Source organism: Acinonyx jubatus, chromosome C1, assembly GCF_027475565.1.
Source record: "Acinonyx jubatus isolate Ajub_Pintada_27869175 chromosome C1, VMU_Ajub_asm_v1.0, whole genome shotgun sequence".
Taxonomy (NCBI): domain Eukaryota; kingdom Metazoa; phylum Chordata; class Mammalia; order Carnivora; family Felidae; genus Acinonyx; species Acinonyx jubatus.
The window spans coordinates 156,013,747-156,031,361 of NC_069381.1; positions in this window are offsets into that span (position 1 = coordinate 156,013,747).

Genomic DNA, 17,615 nt, shown 5'->3' on the forward strand with positions numbered 1-17,615 from the left:
GATGGCTTGAGACAACAGAAATTTATTCCCTCAAAGTTCTAGAGGCCAGAAGTCCAAAATAAGGGCTGTGCAGGGCTGTTGTCTCTCTGGGGTGTCTAGGGGAGAATCGTTTGATTCCAGCTTCTAGTGGCTGTCAGCATTCCGTCACTTGCAGCCACAAATGATCCAATCTCTGCCTTGCTGGTTGGATGGTCTCTTCCTCTTCTGTCTGTGTCAAATCTCCCTCTACCTAACTTATGAGGACACTTGTGATTGGATTTAGGGCCACCTGGATGATCCTAGAGGATTTCCTCCTCTCAAAATCCTTAATGTAATTACATCTGCAAAGACCCTTTTTCCAATTAAGGTGATGCTGACTGGTCCATAGAATGTGGACATATTTTTGGAGGGGTCACCATTCCACTTAGTACACCATCCAAGTGTAAATTCCTACAACACTGTATTTTGCTTTGCCTTTATTTTGTCTTTCAGGTTTCTTAACTGATAGGTTCCCCATCCATCTCTCTCTCTCTCTTTGTTTTAACACCTTACAATTTATTTGCTGAAGAAGTTGGATCATTTATTTCGCTTTCCCAAAGCTGGGGTTGTACTGATTGAATGTGTGTTGTGTAGTTTAGCATGTTCCTTTGTCCTCTGTGTTTCCTGTAAGTTGGTAGTTAAATCTAGAAGCTCAGTCAAGTTCAGGTCTGATTCTTTTGTCAAAACTACTTTGTAGGGGGGTGCCTGGGTGGCTCAGTTGGTTGAGCGTCTGACTTCGGCTCAGGTCATGATCTCGCAGTTTGTGAGTTGGAGCCCCTGCATCGGGCTCTGTGCTGACAGCTCAGAGCCTGGAGCCTGCTTAGGATTCTGTGTCTCCCTCTCTGCCCCACCCCTGCTCATAGTCTGTCTGTCTCTCTCTCAAAAATAAATAAACATTAAAATAAAAATTAAAAAAAAAAAACCATTACTTTGTAGGTGGTGGTGTGTTTGTCAAAGGACACAGAATCACCTCTTTCTGATGTTAGCAGTCATAGGTACTGTGTGATGAGAAAACCACCATTTGGAGTGGCTGCCTATGCATCTTGCACTATGACAACCCTGTTCACACCTGGAGTCTGGATATTCATTTGTTTGTTTATGGAATTTTATTTTTATTGAAATATAATTGACACACAATATCATATTAGTTTCTGGTGTACATTGTAGTGATTTGATGTTTTTCTACATCAGGAAATGAGCCTACAATAAGCCTAGTCGCCATCCGTCATCATACAAAGTTATTACAATATTATTGACTCTATTCCCTGTAGTTTACATCACATGCCAGAGTCTGGATGTTTAAATAAGGACCTATGCGGGGCACCTGGGTGGCTCGGTCGGTTAAGCATCAGACTTCGGCTCAGGTCATGATCTCACGGTCCATGAGTTCGAGCCCCGCGTCGGGCTCTGTGCTGACTGCTCAGAGCCTGAAGCCTGTTTCAGATTCTGTGTCTCCCTCTCTCTCTGCCCCTCCCCTGTTCATGCTCTGTCTCTCTCTGTCTCAAAAATAAATAAATGTTAAAATTTTTAAAAATAAATAAATAAATAAATAAGGACCTACGCTTAGGATTCCCGCCCAGGCTCCTGCTTTGCTTTTCCCTGGGCACCTTTTAAAAATAACCACTTACAGTGGAGCCTGGAAAAAGTTAGTGGCCTCTGCCCTGACCACCTTATAAGTAATAAGGGCTTGCTACCCTGCTCTCTATCTCCCGCTCGCTCCTGCCCTGGGACAGAAGACTGCCTCTGCCTGGCTCATTGTGCACATCCCCACTCCCTCCACCACCAGTTTCTGGCATTTGTAACAAATCTTGTGACTTTTCTTCTTTTGGGTGAGTATATGGAAACTGGCTTCATCATAATGACCCTGGAGTTTTCACTTCCCCCAAATGGGAATTCTGATGCAGAGGAAGCTACCTGCTGACCCCGTGGTGGTGGCTTCTGCCTCCTCATTCAGCATATTCTGCGTATTCTTAATACACCAGCCAAGGGCCCCCTAACACAGATACTCAATACATAGGTCTTTAATTCATTAGAGACTGCCAAATGGTGATTTCCATGCCATTATCTTTTTGGATGTATTTGTTGAAATACTTCTGTAAAGAGAAACTTTCCTTCATTTACTATTTGTTTACCCAGAGGTATAAGAAAGGTGGGATAAATGCTTGGTTCCTACCTTAATGTACCAGTTTGCAAAATAAACAACCTTCAAAGGTAATTTATTAGAATTATTGGATTTTTAAAATTTTTTTTTTTAACGTTTATTTATTTTTGAGACAGAGAGAGACAGAGCATGAACGGGGGAGGGGCAGAGAGAGAGGGAGACACAGAACTGGAAGCAGGCTCCAGGCTCTGAGCCATCAGCCCAGAGCCCGACGCGGGGCTCGAACTCACGGTCCGTGAGATCGTGACCTGAGCTGAAGTCGGACACTCAACCGACTGAGCCACCCAGGCGCCCCGAGAATTATTGGATTTTTTAAATCATGATTAGCGAATGGATTTAAACATATTTGTCACCTTTCAGTCCATTGTAATCTTATTGAAGTTCAATTTATTCCATCTTGAGCCAGTGAAAGGCTCTACAAATGGCTTTCCAATTCCTTTTGGCACAGTCCCAATAGTCTTTGATACCTTCTCTGCTACCCAGTGTAACGATATACTCCTGGCTCATTGTCTACATCTCCTGCCTCCAATCTGGAATCTGACATTTATACAAAGAGCCCTGGTTTCTTTTACTGAAAAATGATATTCCAGCACCATAGTCTGCGCGCTAGGGATGTTTATTGCTACTAGGTAGGTCATTGTTTCTAGCTCTAAAATTAAAATACGTAATAATAACAACAACAACAACAACAACACACAAGACAGGAGAGGGGTAATTAAAGTTTTCTAAGGTCCTAGCATTGTCAAGGAAGTGCTAAAAGCACCATATGGTGTTTACCTAACCTCTTCTAACAGCTGTAGCCCCGTTTTCCCCCAGAAAGTGTTCTGGTTCTCAGAGTTACCTGGGATACTAGAATTAGAATATCACATTACAGTTCATTTTCTTTATCCCACATGTTACACACACATACACCATTCTCAGAATAACAGTATTTTTTCCCCTCAAAATAACAGTATTAACATGCAGGTTGGGAATGCATTTTCAGTCATTTGGGGCTTCTTCAAAGTCCACACAGGAAGCAAATGCAGAGATAAGGTTGAAACTGAACTCACTACCACCTGGGACTTTGTGGGGTTTAGACAGAAGGAAAGGATGGTAAGGGATTCCAGCCACGAACTCTAAATGTGTGTAAAAAGTAGGAACATTTTAGAGGATTTTGTTCTTCATAATTAAAAAAAAAAATTTTTTTTTTTTTTAAGTAATCTCTATACCCAACGTGGGGTTTGAACTTACAACTCCCAGATCAAGAGTCACATGCTCTATGAGCTAAGCCAGCCAGGCACACTCAAGTTCTTCATAATTTTGAAGATCTTTGAAACAGTCTTTGTTAGACCTTTCTTCTGCTTTTTTATCCTCCAATTTCTAGCAGAAGGTGTTTATGCTTAGGAACTCAGCCAACAGCTTATGGGGGAACTCTTCCAGATAACAATTCTCCCTTGTCAATATGTAAAATTATTTTCAACTATTTTAAAAGTTTACTAATTTATTTTGAGAGAAAGAGAGGGTGTAAGCAGGGTAGGGCAGAGAGAAAGGGAGAGAGAGAATCTCAAGCCAGCTCCAGGCCCAGCACAGAGCCCAAAGTGGGACTTGATCTCATGGCCAAGAGATTATGACCTGAGCCAAAATCAGGAGTTGGACACTTAACTGACTGAGCCACCCAGGCACCCCTCAACTGTTTTAAGAAAATGTAGACACCCAAAGTTGACTTAAAAATTTATGTATTCTCTTTTTCACCTCTGCTTTTAAAAGACGTGAGGAAGGCAAAGTGAAGGAGTCCATAACATTTGTCTCCTCGAACAAGAAGAAGTTTATCTAAGGTTTGTGTCAGGAACTGCACAGTTTAGAATCCCCGTGTATCCAAGCATTTATGTAGCCACACCCAAGTCACGACCCACACCTGGTTATGAAATTATTGGAAACTTTAAACCAAAATTGCACCCAATGTAAATTATCATTATTATTCTTACAGCCTCAGTCTTCAGGTGCATTTTGTGGCTTTAGATTTCCTATTTGAGTTTTTTCATCTTGTACACCTGTAATATTTTGAAAAGTAGTTTTAACTAGGCATCTCTCCATAGTGACATCCTCTTCTGAACCTCTGTGTTTTTATTGTTTAAGTTATAAATAAAGATGTTCTTGGCCATTACAAAGGATGAGCTGAAGCTTTGAAATGTTTTTTTAATGAGGAAGCTCAAGATTTTATGAGAAAATATAACAAAACATCCTTGAAAGTAGCACAGCATCCTGTCTCATAAATCCAGGATTGGAAACTTTCTCAACAGGCTCTTTTCTGTTCTTCCCCTTCCCTGTCTATAAAAAACATTTAGAAGAGTTTAAGATGTGGGAACGGACAGCACCCAACCCACTTCTCCAGTGGTACATTTCTGAGGGTAACCAAGAAAAATGTATCAAAATTGCAAATGAAAGATCCTGTTGAACTGGAAGAGAACACTTCTCATCTCCTGATGTGCCCTTCCAGACGGAAGCAGCTCTGCTAGTTTAATATCCTTGGATTATCCTGCTTCTCCCTAGCGAAGGAGGGATGGCTTTCCTAATTTTTAAACTTATAAAGAATAAACTGGCGGGGTGCCTGGCTGGCTCAGTCAGAAGAACACACAACTCTTGATCTCGGGGTTGTTAGTTCAAGGCCCAAGTTGGGTACAGAGATGACTAAATAAATAAATAAATAAACTAAAAAAAAAAAAAAAGAATAAACCGGGAAGGCTCCACTTAACCTCTCTTCTTCCTAAACCTATACAGGGAGGCCTATAGTCCATCAACATTGCCTTGAATAAATGGAAAGAGATTGGGAATTAGAAGCCCCCTTATCTACAAATGTAAGCTGCATTCTTCAAACATCAGTTTTTATCAGCAATAAAAGTCATATTTTGATCACCTGCCTAATTCTTTGTCTAATTTCCCAATTGGCTCAAAAGTTGGGTGGGGATGAGGAGTGTTATTTATTGTTCTAAAATCCAAACACACATCTAAGAATTTATCCTACACATACAATTATGTATGTGTGAAATGACACATGTACAAAATTATTCATTGCTTCACTGTTTGTAACGGCAAAAGACTGAAAACAAACTGAATGTCCTTGTAGAATTATTTAAATATATTAAGACACTGCTGCACAATGGAGTACTATATAGTCATAAAATTTGAGGAAGCTCCAAACAGAGATTAAGTAAAAACAAACAAAAAACCCCACAAAACAAAAACAATGTACAGAGCTGTGAATATAGTGTGCTATCAGTTCTGTAAGAAAAGGAAAAATGCATAAATATTTGCTGGTGCATTCATAGATTATTTCAAGAAGGATATACAAGAAACTAATGATTTTATTTACTTATTTTGCTTCAGGGGAAAGAAACATGGTAGCTAGGTGCATTTTATATTTGTTGCTCCTTAAAGTCACAGAAATAATGGGTGAGTGAAAATCCAAGGCAGAAATCATATGTCTTAAAGTCTTATGAAGTAGGTATACCTCTGAAATCATATTTGTTTGTAGATGGGTTATAAATTAATCAGTCATAAAAATAAATCAGTCATTCACTCAATCAAAATGCATTCACACTTAGTCATCTAAATTGAAGTGATTGCTGTGATTGGACTTTAAAAGAAAATACTTAATTCACATTTGCATAAATCCTCATATAATTGAGTACCTAAATGGAGTTTTCAAATAAATAGAATAAAAGCATAGGTACATGAATTGTTGCACTATATGGTAAGTTTCATCATGAAAAGCTATCTCAGTCTCACATATTCAGAAACTACTCCTGGAGAGCCTCCTCTGTGCTACGTCCTGCTCTGAACTCTGAAAACAAAGGGGAGCAAGACACTGTCCCTGTTCTTAGTACTGTTTCCCCTAACAGGGCATAGAGACCATAAACAAATAAACAAGCAGACAATTTTAAAAAGTGATAGTGCTAGAATCAAACCTATAAATACAGAGAACAAACTGGTGATTGTCAGAGGGAAGGGGGTGGGGGGCATGAGCAAAATGGGTGAGGGCGAGTGGGAGGTATAGGCTTCCAGCTATGGAATGAATAGATCACGGGAATAAAAAGTACAACGTAGGGAATATAGTTAATGATATTGTAATAGCCTATGGTGACAGATAGTAGCTACATTTATGGTGAGTTTAGCACAATGTATAAACTTGTCCAATCACTATGTTATACACCTGAAACTAATGTAACGTTGCATATCAACTATATTCAATGAAAAAAATTTAAGGGATAGTACTAAAAGAAAATAAGTACAGCTAAGAAGATAGAGTTGATAAACTGGGAGAGGAAACAGGATTATTTTTCCAGTTTGAGGTGGGAGGTGATAAACACATGTAATATGCCTCTCTGTGCCAGGCACTCAATGCGCATGAAGTAGTAAACACGGAAGACACCATTGCTGCTCTCAGAAAGCTAACATTCTGTTGTTGTGGACTGACAATAAATAATCAAATCTATATTTAAATTTGCAGAATCAAATTTATCACGATAACCCAAACCATATAAGCTTCAGGCCCCACAAAACCTGTATGTACCTGTAATAAGGTACCAGATGGGTTGGCATAAAAAACAGACACATAGACCAATGGGATAGAATCAAAAGCCCATGCTACTCTTGATCTCAGGATTGTGAGTTCAAGCCCCAGGTTGGTTGGGCATAGACATTACTTAAAAAAAAAAAAGTCAAAAGCCCAGAAATAAAACCAAGCAAATATTTGGCAGGGAGCCAAGCATACTCAATAGAGAAAAGACAGGCTCTTCAATAAACGGTACTGGGAAAATTGGATATTCACATGTAAAACAATGAAACTAGACCCCTCTCTTAGACCACTCACAAAAATTAACTTGAAATGCATTAAAGATTTAAATGTAGGGGCACCTGGGTTGCTCAGTTGGTTAAACATTCTACTTTGACTCAGGTCATGATCTCCTGGTTCATGAGTTCGAGCCCTGTGTCGGGCTCTATGCTGACAGCTCAGAGCCTGGAGCCTGCTTCAGATTCTGTGTCTGTCTCTCTGCCCCTCCTCCACTCACACTTTCTCTCACTCTCCCTCTCTCTCTCTCTCTTGAAAATAAATAAACATTAAAAAGATTTTTAAAAATTAAATGTAATACCTGAAATCATAAAACTCCCAGAAGAAAACAAAGGAAAAAAGCTCTCTGACATTGATCTTGGCAACAATTTTTTGGATATGACACCAAAAGCATAAACAACAACAACAACAACAAAATAAACAAGTTGGACTACATGAAACTAGAAAGCTTCTGCACAGCAAAAGAAACAATAACAAAATGAAAAGACAACCTACAGAATGAGAAAAATATTTTCAAACCGTATATCTGATAAGGAATTAATATCCAAAAAATACAAGGCGCTCATACAACTCAATAGCAAAAAAAAAAAAAAAAAAAAAAAAAAAAGGAACAATCCAATTTAAAAATGGGCAAAGAACCTGAATACATGCTTGTCTAAAGAAGATACATGAATGGCCAACAGATACCTGAAAAGATGTTCAGCATCAATAATCACTGGGGAAATGCAAATCAAAGCCATAATGAGATATCACCTCATGCCTATTTGAATGGCTAGCATCAAACAGACAAGAGATAATAAGGGCTGGTGAGGATGTGGGGGAAAATGGAACCCTGGTGCACTGTTGGTGGGATTGTAAATTGGTATAGCCACTGTGGAAAACAGTATGGAAGTTCCTCAAAACAATAAAAATAAACTGCAATATGGTCCAGCAAGCCCACTTCCAATCCCAAAAGAAATGAAAACACTGTGTCAAAGAGATATCTGCACCCCAATATTCATAGTTACAAGAGCCAAGACATAGAAACAACCTAAGTGTCCATCATGAGATGAATGGATATAGAAAATGTAGTATATACATTATTCAGCCATAAAAAAGAAGGAAATCCTGCAACATGGAGAGAACTTGGGGGCATTAAGCTAAATGAAACAAATCAGATGGAGAAAAACAAATACTATATGATCTCATCATATGTGGAATCTAAAAAAACAAACAACCCCCCCGCCCCCCGGCCAAAAACCAAACTCATAGGAAAAGGGATCAGATTTGTGGTTACCAGAGATGGGGGGCAGGAGTGGGCAGATTGTTGGATGAAGACTATCAAAAGTTACAAATTTCAAGTTATAAGTTAAATAAGTACTAAGGGTATAATGTACAACATGATGTCTATTGTTAGCACTGCTGAATGATATGTTGGAAAGTTGCTAAGAGAAAATACTAAGAGTTCTTACCACAAGGGAAGAAAAACATGTTTTTCTTCTATTTTGTATCTGCATGAGATGATGGGTGTTAATTAAACTTCTTTGGCAATCATTTCATGATATATATAAGTCAAATCATTATGCTGTGTACCTTAAACCTTTTCAGTGATGTTTGTCAATTATGTCTCAATAAAACAGAAAAAAAAAAAGATACCAGGTGGTGATCAATGTTATGTAAAACAAATCAGGATAAAGTAGATGGTGTGAGGGAATACTGTTTATATAGGGTGGTCAGCAAAGGCCGCTGATAAGATATTTGTGCTTGAGGTCTGAAGGAAAACCCAAACCTTGGAAACAGCAAATGCAAATGCCCTGAGGCATGTATACTGAGAGATCTTATGTATATTTGTTATCCAAAAGGATTTAGCCTAGGCTTAGTTAATACTTTTAGAATATTTTACATTTACAGAATCAAGGAACAATTACACTAATAAACATATATACTCATTAAGCAATCAATTCATAAGAAATGCAGAGGGTGAATTTTCATGAAAACAGTTTCATTTTCTGCAAACCAATCTGCAGTTTAGTACTGTACAAAGTTTATAGGCTGACTCACATGTTCACACGTGGTCCTCCACAATGATACTCCTAAAATCCTAAAATGATTAATTAAGTTCTCTTTATTTCTAGTATCTTTCTAGTATCTGACTTTAAGAACCAGAACAAATTTCTTTACATCTTCTGTGAGTCTTCCAAAGTTTACTTTATCCAGAGACAAAGGAGAAAGAATCCTTCAAGTTGGTAGCTCTTAGCTCTGTTTTTAGAGTAAACATAACCGTTTAATGAAAACAGACAATGTGCGTGCACTGAGTGTTATTTTAAGGGAATCAACAGAGAAGGGAGGGATGGGGGAAAACCAGAAGAGATCAAAGGTTATTAAACAACCCGGAATTAATAATAATAAGCTTTTGAAAAAGTTTCAAGCCAGTGTATCCTGTTTTTTTCCTGTCTACCTTCAATAAAGAAATGGTCATTAGAGAGAGGATGAATTTAACTAGACTCCAAGCTTTCCTGAATCAGAAGGCAGAGCCTCTTTTGTTTACTTTTGTGACCTCAGGGACAAGCACATGGTAGGCTCACTATGTATATTCGTGGAATTAATAATTAATGTTAAACTGAGCAGTAGCAACCATAGTTTTCCTACACTTCCTGGTGACACTTGGATTCAATCTTATATATGGGTTTCTTATTATTTTTCCAAGCCCTGCCCACAAAAAACCTTAAGAAGATGAAATGGAGAACTTTCAGCCCTGACCCTGTAGTCACAGAAAATGGGAGACTACCTGACTGCGGGCCTCACAAGAATTTCAAGGCCCAGAACATGTAAGTTGGGCCTAGATGGCTTAGCTCACTGAGCCTCAGAACGATCACCTTCCATGGTAGTCTAAGCTGCTTCTGAGCTGCTGTAGTTGGGAACATAGAAAGCAGGGAGTCTGTCATTTTATGTTCCTTTGACCTGGGGGATATTCCGTTCTGCAGAATTGCCAAGAGATGCAAACTTTGGGTGCACTCTGAGAGATACAAAGGAGGCAATGGAAGCCACATTCATCCTCCTGCATCTGTATCTTATTTATATCCTTTGCTCTGCCTGTTGGCTCATTTAGAACTAAATCAAAGTAATATCAACTTGAAGAAAAGCCTTGTCTTTATTCTCTCCATTCCCCAAACTTAGACCAAATCCCATGGTCTAGTTTTGAGCTCTAGCTCTGTGTTTACAGGGAGCATATTTAATAAAAGATGACAATTTATGCAGAGTATTATTTTAAGAGGAGCTAGAAATATATGCTCCAGCCCTCGAAGAGGTGACTTTATAGTAAGGGAGGCAAAAAATCTAAAAACTATTCCCTCAAAAGCAATGTCAAAGCTACAGGTTCTGGGGCACCTGAGTGGCTCAGTTGGTTAAGCGTCTGACTTCGGCTCAGGTCGCGATCTCACGATTCATGGGGTCTGAGCCCTGCATTGGGCTCTCTGCTGTCAGTGCAGAGCCTGCTTCAGATCCTCTGTCTCCCTCTCACTCTGCCCCTGCCCCATCTGCTCAAGTGCGCGTGCACACGCACTCTCTCTCTCTCTCTCTCAAAAGTAAATAAACATTGGGGCGCCTGGGTGGCTTCGTCGGTTAAGCGTCCGACTTCGGCTCAGGTCATGATCTCACGGTCCGTGAGTTTGAGCCCCGCTTCGGGCTCTGTGCTGACAGCTCAGAGCCTGGAGCCTGTTTCAGATTCTGTGTCTCCCTCTCTCTCTGCCCCTCCCCTGTTCATGCTCTGTCTCTCTCTGTCTCAAAAATAAATAAACGTTAAAAAATAAAAAAAAAAAAGTAAATAAACATTAAAAAAAAGCTACAGCTTCTAAGAACTATAATGAGCCACACGACATTCACTCAATTTGATGTAATAGTGTAGAAATCTTCCTCTTCAAATTATATTTTTTTTTACAGAATTTTAAAACATAGTAAAAGTAAAAGATTATCCAGTATGGAATTATTTAATGTATTTAAACTAGACCTCTTGTATGAGTATACCACAATACCACACACTTCTCCCCCTGACTCCAATATTTCTTTGTGGTTGGGGTAGAAGTCCACAGTACTCAAGCCGTCAATGGTGTCTGCTGTGGCTCCTCAGTCACCTTGACTTGGATGTGGTAGGAGGAGTCTCATGGAAACAAGGCCCAGAGCCTCTTGGCCTTTCAGGGATAGGAGGGTGGAGGGATAGTGTGTACTCTGCACTGGGAACAAGCATCATCGAGCTATGAAAGCTCCGGGCTTTACTGAGTGAACCCTAGTGTGTTGGTCTAGTTATGATGTAGTATCCTTCAAGAGATGTCAGAAACACTTATGTGTGGGCTCTGATATGGTACAAGGGCCAGAACAAAGATTTCAAGTCTTAATTCATATACAAAAACAATAAGAAGTGTTATAATTGGGGACGTGTGGGGTACTATGGCAGCATAGATGAGGGACAACTTCTCCCAAGAAATAGTATCGGCTAATGAATGCAGAAGGAATGATGGACTAATCGCCATTTTGCCATCTGAATGAAATAATGGATCTAGTCATTGATCATCAACAGCTGCTAAAATCATTATGTGAGAAGCTGATGGGGAACTTTATGATTCTGGATCAGACAATACTTGGGCTCAGTGATTAATTTTTTTTTAGTTTATCTATTTATCTTTGAGAGAGAGAGAGAGAGAGAGAGAGAGAATGAACATGATCTGGGGAGGGGCAGAGAGAGAGAGGAAGACACAGAATCCTAAGCAGGTTCCAGGCTCTGAGCTGTCAGTACAGAAACCAACGCTGGGCTGGAACCCACAAACCGTGAGATCATGACCTGAGCTGAAGTTGGACCCTCAACGGATGAGCCACCCAGGTGCCCCCCAATGATTAATTTTAATATTCCAAAAAGGAGACTGATAGACCATACATGTCTCCTAATGTGATGCAATAAAAGCACAGTATCACCTATGGAATGTTCCTCCCAAAGTTTATAGCCAGAATCTTATCAAGCCTCTAGAGCTAATTTTCAGTTTATAGGAAATGCAGGGAACAGAGGAACATTTTAAATAACACCCAGGATACAATCAGCCAAACCTAGAATGTAGCAAATTCTGTAGGGAAATGATTTGATTTCATCAACAAATAAATGGTGAGGAAAACTAAAGAAAAGAACATATAGATTAAAATAATTTTAAGAGGCATATCAACAATGCAATATGTGAATAGCATTTGGATCCTGATTTGAATAAAGGAACTGAAAATATATTTATGAGGCAAAGAAATTTGAGTACTGACTGCCTATTGATGATATTGAATCATTTTTATTAAATTTACTTTTTGAGTATGATAATGGTAAAGATGGCTATTTTTAAGTCCTTATTCTTAAAGATACAGATGTAAGACTTTGTGGATGAAATCATTATGCCTGCCATTTGCTCTAAAATAGTCTGCTGACAGTTTTGGGGAAGTGGGTAGCATACAGATAAAGCAAAAGTGATCATATGGTGATAAATGTAGAAACTGGATGGTGGGTATTTGGGGAGTTATTATACTATACTTTCTACTTTTGGAGCATCCTTGAAAATTTCTGTGATAAAAATGAAAACAAACAACACAACAGCAACAAAAAAACTTGCAACCCTCTTAGCTCTCTCCTTGTGAATTATTTTTCAAAGCCTACCAATGGTTTATCAGCAACACCTTTGCAAAACAATACTTCATCTATGGATTTCTTTCATTGAGTTCCCACAATTCTCTCAAAATTCCCCATGGTTGTTCTGAGTTAATTTATTACTTCATTTCTGTTTTTGAATGAGTAAGAGAGAACTTTTTCCCTGGGATTTTTCTACTAACTGCCCAGTTATGCTCCCCAATGTGGGGATTAGACCAGTTCTCTCAGTGGGAGGTACCCCCAAAGCATGATTTCAGCTTGTGTGTTAAGAGAAGATCCCCCAGACCTTCCTATGCTGCTCCTGTCTTCACAAAGCTTTCCTGGGAGACCTCTGCATGATAGGGAATTTCTTAAAGTAGTCTTGCTTCTGGAATGATTTTCTACCACTTTGCTGCCCGAGTTGTATGGGTCAGGATTTCCTCCACAATGCCACCTACCCCATCTCAGCTGGTTTTGCTTCTTTTCTCTCCTTCATTAATGAAGTTTCTAAGGTCTTTTCAATATATGCCTGTCATCCATCCATGAGAGAGTGCTTCATGTTGTAATTTAATTGCTGTTGTTATCATTGCAGTGAGTAGGCTCACTTTTGTATTTTGAGCAGAGTCATATCTGAATTTATGGGGCATGATGCTAAATGAAATTTGGGGGACTCACTTTAAGAAAAAGAATACCAAATTATGTGGGAAAATGAGTATCTCTTTAAATGAAATGATAAATCACAATAAAGACAAATACCACAAAATCCAGAAAAAATAACATTTTAAATTAGTTAACTGCCAGAAACATTTCTTTAATACTTTCCCCTACACTTTTGGCTTCATAGGTTTTGATCAATCTGTATATAACAATAATTTTGTAACATTTTCTACAGAAAGAGTATTTTCTGTAGAAAATGGTACAAAGATAATTCAGTCTTTCCTCTAGAATAGTTAGAATTTCTCTAGGATGCTTTTTATTATTGGTTACTTGAAAGGCATTGCTATTGGTGATGCTTTGTAAATATTTAAGAGTATTATCAAATTTAGGGACACCTGGGAAGCTCAGTCAGTTGAGCATCTAACCCTTGATTTCAGCTCAGGTTGTGATCTCGTGGTCATGAGATTAAGCCCTGAGTTGGGCTCTGTGCTGACAGTGGAGCCTGATTGGGATTCTCTCTCTTTCTCTCTCTGCCCATCCCCCATGTGTGCTCTCGCTCACCCTCAAAATAAATAAACATTTTTAAAAAAGAGTATTATCAAATTTAGGAAAACTATCATTTTTTTCACATATGTTACTTGATGGCAATCATTATAATGGTATAATTTTAGATCATATTTGTTGTCATTATTTTTAAGTGATCAAAAAATTTAATTTTGGGGGCACCCAGGTGGCCCAGTCAGTTAAGCCTTCAATTCTGGATATGGGCTCAGGTCATGATCTCACAGTCCTGAGATTTAGCCCTGAGTCAGTCCCCGAGCTCAGTGTGGAGCCTGCTTAAGATTCTCTCTCTCTCTCTCTCTCTCTCTCTCTGCCCCTCCCCCGCTCACATGCACTTTCTCTCTTTCAAAAAAAATTTTGGGGGGGCACCTGGATGGCACCGTTGGTTAAGTGTCCAATTTTTTTTAAATTTTTTTAATGTTTATTAATTTTTGAGAGACAGAGTGTGAGTGGGGGAAGGGCAGAGAGAGAGAAGGAGACACAGAATCTGAAGCTCCAGGCTCCAAGCTGTCAGCACAGAGCCCTACTGGGCACTGGAACCCACTGACCACAAGATCATGACCCCAGCCACAGTCAGACGCTTAATTGACTGAGCCACTCAGCCGGCCCTAAGCGTCCAACTCTTGATCTCCATTCAGGCCATGATCTCACAATTTGTGAGTTCAAGCCCGCGCTGGGCTCAGAGTTGATGCCCCAGAGCCTGCTTGGGATTCTGTCTCTCCTCTCTACCCCTCCCCTGCTTGTGTGCTCTCTCTCTCAAAATAAATAAATGAATATTTTTAAAAATTAAAAAACATTTTACAATGTGTTATGATTCTCTCCTCTTCATTAATTGGATTGTAAATAATCCAAAAGGCTTATTCCTTTCTTTTTTGGAATTTATTCTTCTTCCTAGTCAATTGCTGCTATTGAGAGGATCTAAAAATTTTTTGGTATAATTTGCTTCTTGAAGTCAAAATTATGCCCACTACCATTCTCTTTATCACTTTATCTTCATACTCCATTAATTTTATGAATTTTTCTCAGTTCTTTATTAAATAACTCTGTGCTGACAGCTCAGAGCCTGGAGCCTGCTTCGGATTCTGTGTCTCCCTCTCTTTCTGTCCCTCTCTTGCTCACGCTCTGTCTCTCTCTCAAAAATAAATATATATTAAACATTTTTTTAATAAATAAATAACTCTGAAACCTGTAATTTCCTCATGTTTTACTGAAATGTTCTAAAACATCTGTTCAAATTATAGATATAATGGCTTATTCTCAATTCAACTGCTTCTTAAACAGATAAGAAAAATGCCCATATCGCTTTAACACTATCAGACACTAGGCGAAATGGGATGGAAGGAAATTTGAAATGGAAAGAACACCAGTTTTAAATTTTTAAAATGTTTTATTTATTTTTGAGAGAGAGAGAGAGCAGGGGACGGGCAGGGGACAGCACGGGCACGGGAGGGGCAGACAGAGAGACACAGAATCTGAAGACAGGCTCCAGGCTCTGAGCTGTCAGCAAACAGCCCAATGCAGGGCTCAAACTCACGAACCCTGAGATCCTGACCTGAGCTGAGGTCGGACGCGCTCAACCGACTGAGCCATCCAGGCGCCCTGAAAGAACACCAGTTTTAATGATCTTGGTCAAAATATTTTACTTCTGCAAATTTAACAAAAACACTATCTCATGAACATGTTACTAGGATTCCTCCCAGGCTTTGGAAAGAGCCTATGTAACTGAGGGGCTCTGAAGCTTAAACTTCATTAGCTTCACTGTAAATCCACCTCTGATCTTGAGAAATCAGTATAAATATCCTCTTCCTTCCCTTGGACAAAGTGTGTTCCTGTGTTTTGTGTGCTGGATCTTCTGTTTGCTCCTCCAGATCCAGTCTCCACGGGGGAGGCGATGCATTCTGGTTGGGTCCAGCTGAAGGAGAGTACTGGTAACAGATTGGAGCAAAGGGGCAACATACTCTGACCTTTATTTCCCTGGCTCCTTCCCTGAAGTGTTGGCATGAGTTGGATGCCTCTTGTGAGGGCCCTCTCCAAACAGTCCTCTTTGTCACCACTTCCTTGTTTTATTCAGTCAGCCCTTGGGATGGTACAAGAACCTTCATTGTTACTAGTCCTAGGATACTGCCTTATCCCTCAGAGTTTATTTATGCCCTGCCTACAATTTTGTAGAAAGTGGTTTATTAAACTCTTGAAATTACCCAAGTTGAGTATATCACTTTTTCCTGCTGGGACTCTGATACAGTTTGTAACATCAGCCTTGTACAGGCAACAAATTTTTGTTATTTAACACTATGTTAACCACCTTAAAGTGTACAGTTCAATGGCATTAAACACATTCATATTGTGAAACCATCACCACCATCTTTCTCCATAATTCTTTCATCATGTAAAACTGAAACTCGTACCCATTAAACAGTAACTCTCCATTCTCCCCTCCTCCATTCCCTGGCAACCACTATTAAGCTTCCTGTCTTTATGACTTTGACTACTCTAAGTACCTCATTTAAGTGGAATCCTATAATATTTGTGTTTTTATGAATGGCTTATTTCACTTAGCACAATGTCCTCGGGTTCATCCATGCTGTAGCATACGACAGAATACCCTTCCTTTTTAAGGCTAAATTCCATTGTATGTGTTGAATGCCACTGTAAGTGGCATTTTAGATTTCTTCTAAAAGTTTTTTTTTTCTTTAACTCAGCATTATGTGTATGAATTTCATCTATGTCAATGTAGGTACCAAGAGATGGTCATTTAGTATATTATCCTATAAAGTTAAGGTATGAAAGAGGTGGATATTAGCAAGAAAGTCTTCGCGGTGCTTTTTCTGAAAAAATGAAGCTTGCAGCTGTGTAGCCAGGAAGCTTGGCCTCTGGAAGAGAGAGGGAAGGGGAGGGAAGGGGTAGGGAGAGAAAGGGAAGAACAGAGACGGAAGCGGGAGGGGAGGGAGAGAGAGACTAAAGGACTAGGGACCCAATAGGAACACTAAATAAATGTCCCGCAGTAAACGTGGTTTCTCGAAGTAGACTGTACCTGCAGTTCTACCCAGACACTATAGGGCATAAAGGAGCAGTTACATTTGTTTAGGTGCCACTGTTTCTAGGCAGAGTCTGGTCTTTTTATTCCCAGTGCTAAGCTCCATACCAGGACATTAGTAGGTATGTAATAAAACAGTTTGCTGAATGGATGAGTGAGAGTACTTTGACACATATTTGATGTGTTTTGTTAAATACCTAAATTCTCACTGACTTGATCAAAAAAGAAAATTAACTTTTTAATTAAGTCTGGCAGAAAGTAGAGACTAGGTAAGTACTGAACTTGATGAGTGAATAAAAGAGAACCTGATTAATTTGAATTAAAATTACCTGAGTATACCTAATTTTTTTCTCATCGGCTTGATGCAATGTCTGGATTGAATCTGTAACTGCATTTTTTCCCCCAAATAAATATATTTGATCTATTTTGGGACTGCCAAAAAGCCCTGAGATCACTTAGGGATCTCAAATTTTCAAGAAAACTGAGGGGAAAATAAAGATTACTTCACAAGAAAAAAAACTCCGTTAGTGACTATATTATCGTGCAAAAAGTATACTAATAGAAAAGAGTTCTAGCAGAGGTAATTGATTTCTGCATTAGATGGCATCTTGGTCTTCTAAAATTACGTTTTTTGTTTTAAATTAACGTCACCTGCTCCTCCTACTATATGCAAAGCAGTTCCCAGTAAGGAACATGTTGTATCACGTTTAATGCTCACAACTGT